Source organism: Pseudorca crassidens, chromosome 20, assembly GCF_039906515.1.
Source record: "Pseudorca crassidens isolate mPseCra1 chromosome 20, mPseCra1.hap1, whole genome shotgun sequence".
In the NCBI taxonomy this organism is placed as follows: Eukaryota; Metazoa; Chordata; class Mammalia; order Artiodactyla; family Delphinidae; genus Pseudorca; species Pseudorca crassidens.
Genome location: NC_090315.1, coordinates 56,557,729 through 56,573,278, shown reverse-complemented (window position 1 = coordinate 56,573,278; position 15,550 = coordinate 56,557,729). Strand labels below are relative to the sequence as shown.

The following is a 15,550-nucleotide window of genomic DNA, read 5'->3' as shown; positions in this document are numbered from 1 at the left end:
GTTATCTACCGGTCACTTATCTATTACAGCATATATAATCTATTATTTATATATTATCTATCTAAATAGTATCTATCAATCCATCCATCCAACCATCTTTGTTGCCTGACCTGGTCCAGAATTCTTAACAGCAGCCTTTTCTCCCTGAACCTGACACCCCCGTCGCACCCCAACCCTGACACTTTCCTCCCGGGAAAGACCAGCAACAACCACCAGAAAGCCTGGGAACCTCTCTAACCTGCACTTGCCCTGGAATCCCCATCTCTTCCCATAACCTCTTCCTCTTCTTGACATTCCCTCTGCTTGATCTTCTTCCCTCCAGTTGGCCTTCACTCAAATAGACTGCTCAGCCCTGGGTCCCGACTCCACCCCTGGATGCTCAACTCCATGCAGTAGGTAAGTACCCACTACCCCATCCTTAACCAACCCAGACTCAGTCACCCCAACCAATGAGCAGTACCTCCAAGGCCATGGTTGTCTAAGAAGGACCCCAGAAAATCATCAGGACATAGTTCATTTACTTCTATGAATTGGATCCATTTTGTTCTCAATAAATCTTTTCTCTTTATAAAGATCTGATTTCAAACAACTGTTTCAGAGATACCCAAAGCAGGAAACTGTCACTTATATTCACCATTCTGGTACTAAGAAGCATTACATCTTTGAGAATGGTGCCAGCACAGGGCCAAGGGGTCTATTGGGATGTGTTATCTTTCACAGCAACACTTAGGCAATATTTCTTTATAAAAGATACTGTGCTGTCCTTCTACGATCACACACCAGAACTGAAATGGCCATCTAAATCCAACCTCATAGAAGAAGATTCAATTTTAACTATTGATGCCCTTAGAAATATAGGTCTCACAGCATATTATTTGCCATAGATATGAGGATTTTATATAAGTATGTAACTGTGTATACATGTGTGTATTAAAATATATATAAATTTTGAGTCCTTGTTTCATGCCAGGCATCAGACATACACACCATTACCTGCATTTTCTCCTATAACCCTTACAACTCTATAAAATTTGTCCTGCTATTACCTGCATGTTAGAGATGAGAGGTTAAGAAATAAATCTGCCCAAGGTCACATAGCTAGAACATAATGGAGTTGGGATATAAACCCAAGGCTTATTCTCTCAACTACTGTACTCCGTTTTGTTCTTATCATGATGAGAGTCACTAGGATGTTGTGAAAGGAGCATCCGTGTTCCTTGGATAAATCACATCATATTCCTGGCCCTCACTTGTGAAATGAGGGAGATGGGCCATGTGCTCCCTCAGGCTCCATCAGATCTAATGGTCTGCAGTTTCCTGGAATGGCCCCTCTGATTGGGTCCTGCTCTAACCATGATGCCAGAGACAGATGGGGGGTTACTATGTATCATCACTGCCTTCCTCTTTTCTGCACTAACCTCCTGATGTCATACACATCATTGTCCTTCCCTTATTCTAAAGATCATTTAACACTCCATTTAGTCACCCTTGATAATGCTCTTCTTTCCAAAGTTAGTGAGAGGAGCCGTTTCAAGGTGATTTCTCTATACTGAGCACATGTCAAGCTCTGGAGAGCAACTGACAAGCATCCTAGTTCTGGAGCAGGTAGATGCAGTGAGGCCAACACCAACAGCAGAAATAAACCAGGCTAGGGAGAGATAGACCAGTTATTTATCAGAAAAGAACCAGACTGTAGCTGACAATACTCACTTCTAGCAACACCCTTCGGGAACCGTCCATCCTGACCCTGAACCACCAGGGGAGTAGTATAGCGTGATGTAAGGAGTGTAAACACATTTCATCTAAGTCACCAACTCCAATTGATTATGAGTGGGCTCCTGAAGTGCTGAGGTGAAACACACTAGAAGACAGGTCTCAGCTCAGCAGGAAGGAGCACTGATCGATTAATGATGTCTGTCAGGGGCAGAGCATTTGAAAAGAGGCACCAGGCTCCTGGCTACCCACAGACCCTGGAAAATCAGTGAGTGGCACAGGCCGTGCAGTTAGATGGGCATAGGTTCAAATCTCAGCTCTCCCATTTACTAGCTGTATAATACTGGGAAATTTTCTTAAACTTCTGAGTGTCAGCTAAAATGGAATGGTTTAAGAATGAAGACTGAAATGTTTGGGCAGTGCTTAGCAAGGACCCATTAACTCATTAGCAATTATAAGTTTTCCCAAATAAAAAGCAGTGAAAAGAACACTGCTAACTTTAGTTGGGTGAAAATATTTTACTTCTCTCCATCTGTTGGATTGGTGCAGAAGTCACAAACTGGCAGTCATGGGCTTAATCTCACATTTATACCTACTTTAATTTGGCTCATGTTGTTGGTTTGCACAAAGTCTAAATAATGTTTGAATTAGTTACAAGCTTATTTCACAGTTTTTTAAAAATCCATACATCTTACTTCTTTGAAAAGCCTGATCTGACAACATTGGTCCCATTCTCAAATGGCATCAACTGGGGCTAACTGGTGGCTGCTCCCTTTGGGGGATTCCTGAATCTTTTTTCCTTCCTTTCTTCATTATGATATAGGTCATATATTCAGAAGAGTGCATAAAATATATGTACAGTTTAAAGAGTAATTATAAAGCCAACATCTATGTAACCAAGTCCCAGGTCAAGGAGTGGAACATGGCCAGCACCCCCAGAAGACCGCATGTCCTTCCAATCACAGACTCTACCTCTCTCTAGGGTCACCACCATGCTGGCCTTCGTGATAATCATTGTCTTGCTTTTCACTATGTTTTTACCATGTAGGTATGTATCTCTAAACTACATAGTTTGGAGAACTGTATGGACATGAATTCTTATGGAATGTCTTCTTTTGGGTCTAGCTACTTTTACCCAACATTATGGTTGGAAGATTCACGCCGGTTGCCATATTCCATTTACTTTCATTGCTATGTGGGTCATGCACTCTTCAATTTCACTCTCTGTCATCTCTCCCCCTGGCCCTATTATAAGCATCCGAATTTGTGCTTTTATATCAGGATACACATCCCCCCAGATGCAGGGAAATAACTGCCATTGTAAGTATGTTTGATCACTCCAACTAAGATTCCCAGCTTGTTCCACAGCCCTACTGTGAGCTCAGCTTGCTGATAACCCCCAGGAGGCTTCAAGCTAAGGAGGCTCAGTCTATCCAATTCCTCCTCCATGTCTCTCCTCAATCCCTGGTGACCTCCCCAGCCCATCCAGTAAGTGATCAGGCAGTGAAGGCTGACTGCACCATATTTATCGGTCCCTTCTTCTCAATAAGGAATTAAGAGACTCAGTGAAGCCAAAGCCACACCACCCCTCTAGTAGCACATGGGGCAACTTGCAGCAGCTCTATCCATGGCTGTTTATCGTTACCTTGGCTTTATGAGTCTTCATCCAGCTCTCAATCTGTGCCAATGGTTCCTCTGCCAAGCCAATTTGAATTAATTTGACAAAGCAAAATTTTGTGATAAAATGTATCAGCTGCATTACTGGAATAAGATCTATGACTTCTGTGACCCTTTCATCTTCTAATTTAGCCATTCTATCAATAAAAGCAATCAAGTTTTCTTGGCAAATTTTTCTTTATAAATCAGCTTTATGGGTCATGCATTCACATTCTTCTTGATGTTTATAGATTTTCATTCCTAATATCAATTGCATTGTTTTACTACAATGGAAGTGAGACATCTAAGACAATGAGAATAGGGGTGTTTTCCAATATACTTCTGGCTATAAAAGTCAGGATCAGAGTTTCAGGAATGCTGAATGGCTTTAGTCTACCAACCATCTGTGGCAGGTAGGGGAAAAAATTCCAACCTTTCAGGCTGGCATACAAAGTCCTTTGACCATCTGACCCCAGCCAGCCTCCCCAGTCTCATCCCTCTCATGCATGAATGACCTGACAAGGCCCTGGTGTGTCGTAGTCATTAATCCTTTTTTTCTCTCTCTGCAATGCCCCTGTGTCAGTTAGGACTCTTTAGGTTGTGAGTGATAGAAAGCCAAGGTAATGACAGAAATTGGCTTAAGATAAAAAGGAATGTATTGGAGCAAGTAATTTAAAAGCCCAGGGATAGTACTGACTACCAACTTCAGGTATTCAGGTACCACTGGATCAGGACTTCAGCAAAGGAGATAACTCTCCTCCCCTCCCCACCCTTCCCCTCCCCTCCTCTCTCCTCTTTTCCCCCTCTCCCTCTCCTCTCTCTCCCCCACCCACACACACATTCTGCATTACAATTACATAAATGCTTTTGGTTTCTCCAGCGTTTACATCTTCTCACTTCCAGTCATGAAAGATAGAAAGTCTCTACGATACATTGGATGGTTTTTCTAAATTCTTCACTCATTCTATGTCATAGAATTATACAAGTATGGCAGTAGTTCTCAACCGAGGGTGATTTTTTCCCAGTGGGACATTCGGCCATGGCTGGAAACATTTTCGGTTGTCACAGTTTAGGAGGCACATTACTGACGCCAGGGGTGCTGTTGATATCTTACAATGCACAGAACAGCCCCCACTGTCTGGCTCAAATGTGAATGGTGTTGATGTGAGAAACCCTGCTCTATGCCCCTAGCTGTGTGAACTGGCAGTGACTACGTTTCTCTCTGCCATTAGAGGCTACAAAATGCTGGGTCTGCTGCCCAGGCACAAACTGGCCTGGTCCACTTGGCTTGGACCACACAGTCTATACATAGACACCACACACGACTGTGCACAAGCTGCCCAGCTGAGGGGTGAGTGGGGCTGACCTGGGTCTGATGGCCCATGACCAGGTAGAACTCTCCAACCAGAGAGGATGTCTTTTCCCAATTTTCATGGATTCCCCGAAGTGGCAGGAGAAGAAGCCAGGCTCTCTCCTGCATCTCTAACTAAGTTTATATTTTCACTTCTTAAGGTTTCTAGATAGTTCATGTTATTCTTTGTGATCTTAAGAAGGACATGATGAACTGCCTATTGCATTAGTAAGCAGACCTGGTAGATGACACATGTGGTTTCTAGGTAATTAGCTTCTAAGCATCATTCTAGGGTTCCCTTCCTTCCATCTGACAGCCTCACCAGAAGCTCATGGTCTTCTAAGAAACACTGCCTATTGTTGTTGTTGCAGGGTGAGGATATGGTTAAACACCATGGTGGTAGGCAGAAGTCTGAGATGCCGTCAGGTTTCTCATCTCTGGTATACAAGCCCTGTATAATCCCTGAAACTATGAGTATGATGAGGTATCACTCCCATGGTTATGTTATGTTATAAAGACAGTTTACGGATGTAATCATGTCTTAAATCAGCTAACCAGAAGACAGGCAGATTATCTGGGTGGGCCTGACCTAATCACAGGAGCCCTTCAAATTTGGGTCTACAGGTCAGCAACAGAGGAGGGCAGAGCTTCAAAGCACAAGAAGAATTTAACATACCATTGCTGACTTGAAGATGGAGGGGCCAAGGTGGCAAGGAATGTGAGCAGCCTAGGAGTGGCCCAGATGACAGCAAGGAAATGGGAACAGCAAGGAAATGGGAACCTCAGGCCTACAACCACAAGGAATTGAATTCCTCCAAAAGCAAGAATGAGATTGGAAGCAGATTCATCCCTAGAGCCTCCAGATGAGAACTCATCCAGCCAACACCTTGGTTTTAGCCCCGTGAGACTGTGAGCAGAGAACCCAGTTATGCAGCACTGGACTTCTGACCTAGAGAACTGTGAGCTAATACATGGGTATTATTTAAGCTGCTAAATTTGTGGTCATTTGGTATGCAGCCAGAGAAAACTAATACAACTGTGAATAGACCTGTAGTCACAGCAAATACCTCAAGCCCTTTGCTAACCACAAAACGTTTACTTTCCACTAATCCCCACTCTCTTTCCACACCACTATAAGTGTGGATGATTCACCTGAGGTCTTGCAAGCTCAGTCACACCTGAGTAAATTGTTTCAGCATAAGACCAAAGGAATTTACTTTTCACAGAGTTAAACCACAGTTTCCTTTAATATTCCATTAATACTCAGGTTGCACCTGACCTTAATCACCCAGTAACACTCATTTTAAGAGTTTAAAGCATATTACTTCTAAAACAAGATGCAAATATAGTATCAAAAAAGCAGTCACCCTAATGCTGGGCTTTATTGGGTGTAGCAGGATTTCACAGCAGGTCCTCCTGATTCTTTAATATTCACTTTATCTCCACCAGAGGCTGTGAGGCTGAATAGAGATGATGTCTCAGGATTGTTAAACATAACTCCAGAATGCGTGCCTGAAACACATTCTGGTTGCTAGAAGATGTAAGATATAAGAGACAGGGCTGCTCTATGCTGATGTAACTCTTCCTACTGAATCCCCAACTTCAGCCAGAGAAGAATTTTTAAGTATTTGGGCCAAATGTTCATCTTCCTGCAATCTGAGAGGTATTTAAAAAGTTATCCACCAGCTCCCACTATAATTTGAAAGATATATTGGAAAGAAATATTGTGACTTGGGAGAAGATGTTTTGATCATGAATTAAAATTTCATAACACCACTACAGCGTTTTTGATGGTACTTTTGTCTGCCTGTGAAGCATCTCCCTTGAGTTCAGCTGTGCCATTTGCATTTTTAATATTTAGTTGTTTCTAACTCATGCCTAGACTTTTTGACCATGTTTATATTAGACTCTAAAGAAAAGCACTGGCAGTTCCCAGTTGTTTTCTACAGAATGCTCCTGTAAGTTGCTTTTAAGCAGATCATTGCACAAAAACACTCCTTTTCTCTTGGAAACACTTTTGTAAAGGAGTAAAATGTTCCTGACTAATGATTAGCATCAGAAAAGTTATAGTTATAACGAATATGCAATAAAGGAAAAGATCTACCATAAACAACTCTGGATAATTAAAAACTTACAGAAATTACACTTGTTTCATAAAATGAACATAAACATACCATATATACAGATTATGACTGTATTTAATATAAACCAATATAGTGGCTATTATTTAACAATTGGGCTTGTTTGTTTATATTTAGAAAGACTTCTTTAAATGTTGTGAATGGTCTATTTTGTTTTTAAAGTTCCTCAGGAGTTTTGGACCAAATGTCAATATTTCCCCTTATAAGTTTCCTGGAGCAAGGAAACCATCATATTAATAGTCACAAAACTACCCTCAACTTCAGAATTATATTTTTCAATTTAGCATTGATTAGCTAATTCGTGTGCATGTGTTTGTGTGTGCAGGTATGTTTATATATATGTGCATGTGTGTGTGTACCCACACAGGAGAACCAGAAGTCTGCCTTCTCCTCTTCCGATTTCCCTGCTTATCCTCCATACGAGACCCTACTCCACCCACCCACCTCCTCACTCCTCTCTGTCTTGACATCATACTAGTGCAGGTCCTACATAGCAAAATGTGAAGAGGTGAAGAGGAGAGGGCTACTTGGCCTAACGGAGGGATGGCTTGTGGAGCAAAGGATGAAGAAAAGCGGGCTGGTGCTGGCTGATTATGTCGATACTACTATTTTTGCACCAGTTGACTACAGTATTTTCTCTACATCCTGCTTCCTCTCTGCTAGAGATAGACCCAATAAATAAATCAATATAGTGGGAAATGAGGTACCAACACTAAATAAAATCAAACAAGCTTAACAATAAAATTCAAAACTTGAGAAGTGGCAATAATCCCTATTCATTCTGCCTCTTCATCAACCTTGGAGACTAACTTGGAATTCTCATATCAGTGCAGGGATGAGAAGGAGTGCAGGGTGGCGTGAGATACCTTTTGTGGTTTGTTAGTTACTTTTCCTACCCCATATATTCCTCTCTTTTCCCCTTCTCCTCTACTCACAGGGGTGGACACCTGACATGAGTTTACCTGTCGGAGTATCCTGTTTTTCTGAACACAGTGACATAGGGCATGTGATTCAAGAAAGGCCAATTGGGTTTCCTCACTGGAATTGACATACAGATGATGGAAGAGGGAAATTCCCTTTATGTTGGTATGAATAATCTGGGGCTGCCAACAGCCATTGTCCTTAGACACATGGAAAGAACTTGTCTGCCAGATGAGGAGAGCCAAAGACCAGCAGCGATAACAGAAAGGGATGGATAGAGGGATGGGTGGATGGATGGAGGAAATGGATAGATGGATGGAGGGATGAATAGAAAGATGGATAGATGAATAAATGGATGGATGAGCTCTCCCTTATCTTCTTTTAAGGGAAGAGAGGTGCCAAAAACTGTGTCCCAAAGCATGAGGGTGTCTCTCCCCAATCTGATATTACATTCATAGACCATGGTCTTTAATCAAATTCATCAGCTACTCTCGCTTGGTTCCCCAGTGCTGGCAACTTGAATTCTCAAAGTCCCAAGGAGATTTTGAATGAGCCCCTAACCTTGAGCAAGAAAAGGATCTGAGTAACAGGCACCGTCTTCCACCAGCCTTCAAACCCAGAGCCATCACATTGCACACTTCCAGGATGTGAATGGGGTCGCATTGCATGCTTCCAGGAGATAAACGGGGTCTACTGGCATTGGACCAGGTGGTGGTCAGCCCCACCTTGTGTCCCATTCTTGGGAGAAACTCTTTTATCCTTTATCTAAGTCTTTTCCCAAATGGATCCTCAGCTTCTCATCAAGTAGACTCTGTGGTGGTCTTTCCCTACCAGTGCTTAAAGCATGTCCAGATTTTAGGATAAACACTACTTAGGCCCAAGCTGGAATCCTGGCAACCTACGCTCATCTCCTCTTCTACCACTTGCCCCTCTGGCCTCTCCTGCCATTATTTGGCAAATGACGTGCTTGCTGGGCCAATCACTGGGCTGTAGAGGGGTAACATGATGGCTTCAGCCCCTCAGCATTTATATGGGACTTCTGAGCCTAAAGGAAAGACAAAACTTGCCAAGTATGAGGAATGATTTAAAGTCACCTTCTCAGAGCATACCATCCAAGCATAATGTTTAGAACTTGTTTAAATTCTGATTCAAACAAACCAGTAATAAAAAACACCATGTATGTTCCTATCAGGGAACTGAACACTGATTGGATACTTGATACTAATAAGATATTTTCAATTTTTTACATGTGATAATGATATTGTGATAGTGCTTTTTTGTAAAAAGAGTTCTTATCTTAGACATATATACTGATGTATATGCAGATGAAATTAAACGATGGCTGAGATTTGCGTCAAAATAAACCTGTCAGGGTGAAAGAGGTACAGAGAAGTAGGTGGGGAGAGAGATAAAACACATCTGTTGAAAATTTTGAAGATGGATAATGATTACATGGGGCTTCATTGTACTAGTATGTCAACTTCTGTCTATGCTTGAACATCTTTATAATAGAAAATTTAAAAATAATTTCAGCCATCTCAGAAGGCAGGGGTTCCAGAGTTTCCTCACTAAAAGCAAGGGGATATATCTACATTACCATTTCCCAGATGGAAGAAACTTAACTGCCCAGTGGAAACTGTCTTGAAATCTCTAGTTCTCACCAAAAATATATAAGAAAGTCAAGCTCTGTACACCATGCCAAGTTAAGCTAGAGAAAGCAATGTTCTATCAAACCACAAAGATCTAGAAAATATCTGTTTACACTCAAACTAAACAAAATTTTAGTAACATCTTAGCTCAAGCCAGACCACCACATCTCCACCTTCTGGAGTCAAAGAAGAGGGTATGGTTTCTAACTGGAGGCAGAAAGATAGTCCCTTTGAACACATCCAGTGACCACAGGAGCCCCAGGAATTCCTTCTCAGGTGGTCAGTTTAGACTAGACATTCATAATGTGGGCTTTCAGTGCACCAACCACTTCTCAAACATTACTACTTCTATCATATCCGTCACTGTATTAGTCAGAATTCCCCAGAGAAACAGAACCAATAGGATATCTATAGATACATAAATATATAGGTATAAGAAGAGATTAATTGCAGGAATTGGCTTACTTAGTTATAGAGGCTGAGAAGTCCCATGATCTGCCATCTGCAAGCTGGAGAACCAAGAAAAACAGTGGTACAGTTCAGTCAGTCCAAATGCCTGATGATCATGTGGTGATGGTGTAAGTCCCAGTCTGAGTCCAAATGCCCAAGAACCAGGAGCACTGATTTCCTAGGGCAGGAGAAAATGTCTCAGCTCAAGCACAGAGAGCGAATTCACCCTTTCTCCACCTTTGTATTCTATTCAAGCCCTCAACAGGTTGGATGATCCCCACCTGCATTCGTGAGAGGGACCTTCTTTATTCAATTTATTGACTCAAACACTAATCTCTTCTAGAAACACCCTCACAGATACACCCAGAACTCATGTTCTACCAGCTCTCTGGGCATCCCTTAGCCCCGTCAAACTGACACATAAAATGAGCCATCAGAATCATATTAGAAAAAGGCATTCAAGGATTCTTCCATGTGATATTCAGAGATGCAAAGTTGTGCCCGTTTTAAGCCAGTTTCGGTTATAAGTCTTTCTAAGCAGCAAAATAACCCACATGAATAGAGGGCCCAGGGTACCTAGCATATATATACCCACCCCACATTTATTTCTACCAAATCACTGTGAGGGTATCATTCCTGCCCTCAGAAAAGGAGTCTCTGCTCGGTTTTATTCATGGGAACAAAAGAGATCTCTGAAAACTGTGTGTTGAATAACTCCATGGTCTGCTGTGCATCATCTTTACTGATAGTGAGGAAGATATTAGCTGTGTGGCACGACTACCATCTGAGTATGGCTGGGCACAGAACCTTTAAGAAATATTGGGCTTTATTTTCCACACTGACCCAGCAGGACTTAGTGAGAGAGGCAGATGGTGTGGTGAGCAGAACAGCCCTGGCTCTGAAGAAGGAGGTGCCACCTGAATAGCCCCAAGTGTGTGCCTGGATGTTGGCATCTCCTCCCCTGCCACTTGTAGCCTCTGACAATCCCAGCCCTTGTCATCTGTGGGTTCTGATCACCCTCACCCAGAGCAATGGAGGCCCACATCCAACAAAGGGATGCAAGCTTCCTCCTTGTCTCTGAGTCAATGATCAGGTAAGATGAGCCCATTGAACCATGTGTTCCCACGAGCCCATCCCCAGCCACACTAGCTGTGCCTTTCCTCCTTATTTAAACTCTGCACCTGTGGTTCTCAGCCATAAGCATGCATCAGAATCACCTGGAGAACCCCTTACATCACAGATTGCCCACTCCACCCCAAGAGCTTCTATTCAATAGAATTTGCATTTCTAATGAGTAGCCTGGCGACACTGATGCTGCTGATCTGAGGACCACCCTTTTAGAAGCATTGCTCTAGAGCTCTCCTAGGGTCTGAAGCTCTCACCTAAATCCCAGTCTCTGGTTCGTGCCCTCTTCTTCCTTGGCCTGGACTTTGGCCTTAACCCCAGATGGCCGAACCAGAAAGATTGTGACACAGGGATGAGCCTGATTCAGCTTCAAGACTCCTGCTGGTTCACTGCGAGACCTTTACTTAGACACCATTTAGGATGGTCACCAACCTTGAAAAAGACTAAATTCTCCATATGTTCTAGGACACTGTGATTTAAGTTGTTGCTACTGCCTCAGTGCCTGTCCTAACATTAGGTTAAATTCCCTTAGTTCCTGTCCCAACCATCCCCAGGTGTCTTCCTGCCCTGCAGCACCACTGCCAAAGGTCCTAACCCTACGTAACTATGTCAGCAGGATAGTGTTCCACCCCTCTACACCTCTTTTCACTCCTGGAAGCCCAGATCTCAGGCCACCGAGATGACCCTGGTGCCTGCACTGCTGATTTGTCTCGTATTACTATTACTACTACTACTGCTGCTGCTGCTGCTGCTACTACTACTATATGCTTTTCCAGGACACAGAAGGTCTCTCAATTCAAGCCCAATTGTATAAATAACTATCTGGGAAGAATCTGGTCAAATGCCTTACTCCTCTGGGCCTCAGGGCTGGAAGATCCCAGGCTCCACCTGCAGATGTTTGATTCCACGGGGCAGAGAGTACCCCAGCTTTGCCATTTTCTCAAAACTTCCTTAATGATTACAGTGTGCTACCGGAAATGATCCTTCCTCTCATTTCACATTTAAAGAGACCAAGACTCAGAACAGTGACGTGTGTAAGTTCCACAGACAGCTATTAGAATCTCACACTAGCATTCCGTCCTCCCAGTTCCTAGTTCACAGATCCATGCAGACGCTGGAATAGATGCCAACTTCCCACTCCTAGGCAGGCCTGAACCAGAGTAATGGTTATCCAGCTTGGCTGAACCTGTGGAGCTTGTTAAAATGGAGATCTGGAATCTCACCCCAGGCCTCCGGGCTGCATAGGGATCCCTGAGGGGGACACGGAAAAGAGGGTGACTGGAGCACTCCCTAGAGGTCGGAGCGTGCCATCAGCATCCTCCAAGCCTCAGCACATTCCCTCTTCCAACTGAGTTAGTATCCTGGCTCTGGATTTGCCTTCCATTCGCTGGCTGGGAGGCTCTGAATAAACGTCACACCTTACTCTGACTTGGGCTCCAGATTTGAGGCCCTAGCTTGGCATCTTAGCCTATGACCCTCAGCTTCTCTCCCTCTCTCCCCAGCATCCCCGGCTGTAGAGGCTGTGTGCCTCCCTTACAAAGGACCTGATTCCATCACTGTTGGGCAAATCTTCAAAGGCCTTCCCTGCCCATACTAAAGCAACCCAGCCTATCCTCTCAGGGGCTAGAAAACTGGACTCATTATACACACTATTAACCATAAAGGCTTCAGGGGCTATTAGAGAGAAACAAAAGTTCCCCCAGTGGCTTCCGTGGATGGTCTAAAATGTTTGTCAGTGTCCTTAAACAATAGACTGTTACAGGGACATAAAATTCAGCCGAGTCTGAGCAGAGCCCTGGCTCCTCACTGGTTTATTTATGTCATTTACTGGGAGCTATTAAAGAATTGTTTTTCTCGGTCAGCCAAATACACTGATGGAAGCACATTGTCAGCCTTCAAAAACCAGAATCACATCATTGTCCAGTAAATATGTTCTTGCTCTTTTACAGAGTTTTTAAATCATGCTCTATTGAGGAAAAGAAAAATGGTATGTGTGTGAGCATGGACTGAAATCCCCCCACGCTTGGGGGAGGGTCAGCTGGGGTTCTGGTATGTTTCAACAAAATGCAGCAATTTATTTGTAGAAATACCATTATAGCTAATAGGAGTTAAAAACCATTTTAAAAGATAAGGATGTCTAGTCATTTCAAGATTATTTTGTGAAATGTGCCCTGCTAAAAAAGGAATGAGGGCTTCCCTGGTGGCTCAGTGGTTAAGAACCCATCTGCAGAGCTATCCTGCAGAATGTTCCATGAGCACTTGAGAAGAAAGTGTATTCTGTTGTTTTTGGATGGAATGTTCTATAAATATCAATTAAGTCCATCTTGTTTAATGTATCATTTAAAGCTTGTGTTTCCTTATTTATTTTCATTTTGGATGATCTGTCCATTGGTGAAAGTGGGGTGTTAAAGTCCCCTCCTAATGATTGTGTTACTGTCGATTTCCCCTTTTATGGCTGTTAGCATTTGCCTTATGTATTGAGGTGCTCCTATGTTGGATGCATAAATATTTACAATTGTTATGTCTTCTTGGATTGATCCCTTGATCATTATGTAGTGTCCTTCTTTGTCTCTTGTAATAGTCTTTATTTTAAAGTTCTGTCTGATATAAGAATTGCTACTCCAGGTTTCTTTTGATTTCCATTTGCATGGAATATCTTTTTCCATCCCCTCACTTTCAGTGTGTATGTGTCCCTAGGTCTGAAGTGGGTCTCTTGTAGATAGCATATATACGGGTCTTGTTTTTGTATCCATTCAGCCAGTCTATGTCTTTTGGTTGGAGCATTTGATCTATGTACATTTAAGGTAATTGTCAATATGTATGTTCCTATTACCATTTTCTTAAGTGTTTTGGGTTTGTCATTGTAGGTCTTTTCCTTCTCTTGCGTTTCCTGCCTAGAGAAGTTCCTTTAGCATTTGTTTTAAAGCTGGTTTGGTGGTGCTGAATTCTCTTAGCTTTTGCTTGTCTGTAAAGGTTTTAATTTCTCCGTCGAATCTGAATGAGATCCTTGCTGGGTAGAGTAATCTTCGTTGTAGGTTCTTCCCTTTCATCACTTTAAATATGTCCTGCCACTCCCTTCTGGCTTGCAGAGTTTCTGCTGAGAAATCAGCTGTTAACCTTATGGGAGATCCCTTATATGTTACTTGTTGTTTTTCCCTTGCTGCTTTTAATATTTTTTTCTTTGTATTTAATTTTTGATAGTTTGATTAATATGTGTCTTGGCATGTTTGTCCTTGGGTTTATCCTGTATGGGACTCTCTGTGCTTCCTGGGCCTGATTAACTATTTCCTTTCCCATATTAGGTAAGTTTTCAACTATAATTTCTTCAAATATTTTCTCAGTCCCTTTCTATTTCTCTTCTTCTTCTGGGACCCCTATCATTCAAATGTTGGTGTATTTAATGTTGTCCCAGAGGTCTCTGAGACTGTCCTCAATCCTTTTCATTCTTTTTTCTTTATTCTGCTCTGCAGTAGTTATTTCCACTATTTTATCTTCCAGGTCACTTATCCGTTCTTCTGCCTCAGTTATTCTGCTATTGATCCCTTCTAGAGAGTTTTTAATTTCATTTATTGTGTTGTTCGTCACTGTTTGTTTGCTCTTTAGTTCTTCTAGGTCCTTGTTAAATGTTTCTTGTATTTTCTCTATTCTATTCCCAAGATTTTGGATCATCTTTACTATCATTACTCTGAATTCTTTTTCAGGTAGACTGCCTATTTCCTTTTCATTTGTTTGGTCTGGTGGGTTTTTACCTTGCTCCTTCATCTGCTGTGTGTTTCACTGTCTTCTCATTTTGGTTAACTTACTGTGTTTGGGGTCTCCTTTTCGCAGGCTGCAGGTTCGTACTTCCCATTGTTTCTGGTGTCCCCCCGCCAGTGGGTAAGGTTGGTTCAGTGGCTTGTGTAGGCTTCCTGGTGGAGGGGACTGTTGCCTGTGTTCTGGTGGGTGGGGCTGGATTTTGTCTTTCTGGTGGGCAGGGCTGCATCCGGTGGTGTGTTTTGGGGTGTCTGGGACCTCATTATGATTTTAGGCAGCCTCTCTGCTAATGGGTGGGGTCGTATTCCCGTCTTGCTAGTTGTTTGGTACAGGGCGTCCAGCACTGGAGCTTGCTGGCCGTTGGATGGAGTTGGGTCTTAGCGTTAAGACGGAGATCTCTGGGAGAGCTCTCGCCAATTGATATTACATGGGGCCAGGAGGTCTCTGGTGGTCCAATGTCCTGAACTCGGCTCTCCCACCTCAGAGGCTCAGGCCTGACACCAGGCTGGAGCACCAAGACCCTGTTAGCCACCTGGGTCCAAACTCCAGAACTCCACACTCCGGAGGCAGCCCTTTGGACATGCTGCCTCTCCACTTCTGCCTGCCCCTGTTTTAAGCTCTCCAGGTCACCTGGGCCCTCTGCTCTTTCTCCTTCTCAGCCCTGAGAAATGTTATTTACTGCCTGATTGTAGGAGTTTCAGGCCCAAGAGAAGAGGCTCATTGACCTCTGCAGGCTTTCTGAGCTAGTTCTACTCCTCCTTTGAGTCCTCTCCCCAGCAAACAAGAAGACA

General features: G+C 43.0%; 1 long non-coding RNA gene across 1 annotated transcript in view; it reads right to left on the bottom strand.

Moving 5' to 3' along the window:
• The window catches only part of LOC137215468 (uncharacterized), a 321,662-nt gene that overhangs the window by 109,795 nt on the left and 196,317 nt on the right, over window positions 1-15,550 (bottom strand). Inside the window, exon 3 of the long non-coding RNA XR_010939303.1 lies at window positions 9,897-10,059. This is a non-coding gene — a long non-coding RNA (uncharacterized lncRNA). The remainder of the gene's footprint in view (window positions 1-9,896; window positions 10,060-15,550) is intronic.